Consider the following 1,672-nt stretch of genomic DNA (forward strand, 5'->3'; position numbering starts at 1 on the left):
GGTGTCGTGACGGTTCCGTCACGAAACTTCGACGGATCATAACTTCTTCGTTATAACTCAGATTTTGAAGGGTACAGATAAACTAGACCTAATATTATTAGGTTAAACTAACCATAACTCATTAGCTTTGATTAGGCTACTTCTGATAGTACCAATAAGATAGAACGTGGCTAACTAAAAATTGTATATAAGAAATATATATTACTCCAAATCCATGTGGAACCATTACAGGACCACAAGCGTTCGAACATCAGAATAGACACCAAAAAACTCCCAAAAAAGCACTTCCACTTGTTACATTTGAGATGTAAAAACTCGTACGTGTTGCTCGATAGTATTCAACTTCGCCACCTATCACAACCAGCTCTCCACGTGTGCAGCCACATGTACCATAAATACCCACCACCACATCCATCGATTCACAACCATCCCACAATGGCAAAGCTCATAGCACTAGCACTTGCTTTCACAGCCCTTGTAGCGTTTGCTTCCGCCCACAGCACCATCATCACCACCAGCATCGAGGAGGAAAGCACATTCTCGAAGCAGCAGTGCAGCCGACAGCTCCAGGGTCAAAGATTCAATCAGTGCCAGAGGTATCTCGCGCAGGGCCAGAATTTGTATAAAGAAGACGACCGGAGTCAGCAACAGTTGTGCTGCCAAGAGCTCCAATACGTCGACGAGCAGTGCCAGTGTGAGGCTGTGAAGGAAGCATTCCGCGAAGCCCAGAAGATGCAACAACAACAACAGGGACAACAAGGCGGAAGCTTCGGTTCCAAGCAGATCAGACAGATGATGCAGAAAGCTCAGAACCTTCCTAACCAATGCAAACTCCAAACTAGACAATGCCAAGTCGGAAAAATCTCAATCACCACCTTCACCACAATCACCGAGGACACCACCTACAACCGCCGTGGCTCGCAACAGCAGTGCGAACGCATCCGAAGCCGACAATTCAACCAGTGCCAAAACTTCATCCAACAACAACTGGGTTCCTATCCAACCCTTCTGATGAGCGTCAGCAAGCCACAAGGTCTCGAACAATGCTGCAATGAGCTTCAGAACGTGGATGAAGAATGCCAGTGCGAGGCCATGCAGGAGGTGTACAGGCAAGCCCAGAGGCAGCAGCAACAAGGGAGCCAACAACGTGGCCGACGTGGTGGACAGCATCAGACCCAAGACTTGCAGCAGATTGTTCAAAGTCTGCCCAGCCAATGCAAACTAGAAGTGCAGCAATGCCGAATCCCATCTACCATGTTCTAAGGTGGAGATTAATTAATGATCCAGGAATAAATGTCATTCGCATCGAACCCTAATCAAGGTTTACGGTTTTGAATTTTAAGATGGGAGTAGTTGCAAAAATAAGTAGGCTCATGGAGAGATGAGTATCTATAAATCTCATGTAATCGCTCTTTCATCTTTTTTATGAATAAATAAAATGATGGCTGCGTTTTTTATTCCACGAAGATAGATAACCAACTTAATTAAAACACAAAATTTCCATTATTGGGTTAAAGATTAAAATTGGAAGAGTCTTCAAATTTATAAGGTAGAGCTTATAGGAAGAAAATGGATTTGACCGTCTTAATTTATTTGGTGTACGTTTACCAGCTTAATTTAATTTGGATATAGACTTTTGGGCAATCTCAGTTGTGGCTGAGCTGGGCAACTT

At 44.1% G+C, this 1,672-nt stretch overlaps 1 pseudogene; it reads left to right on the plus strand.

The window, feature by feature from the left end:
- Window positions 1–435: 435 nt before the first annotated feature.
- LOC145007353 (2S seed storage protein pseudogene) lies at window positions 436–1,263 on the plus strand (annotated as a pseudogene).
- The last annotated feature ends 409 nt before the right edge of the window (window positions 1,264–1,672 follow it).

The sequence above is a fragment of the Lactuca saligna genome, chromosome 7, assembly GCF_052625555.1.
Source record: "Lactuca saligna cultivar CGN05327 chromosome 7, ASM5262555v1, whole genome shotgun sequence".
In the NCBI taxonomy this organism is placed as follows: Eukaryota; Viridiplantae; Streptophyta; class Magnoliopsida; order Asterales; family Asteraceae; genus Lactuca; species Lactuca saligna.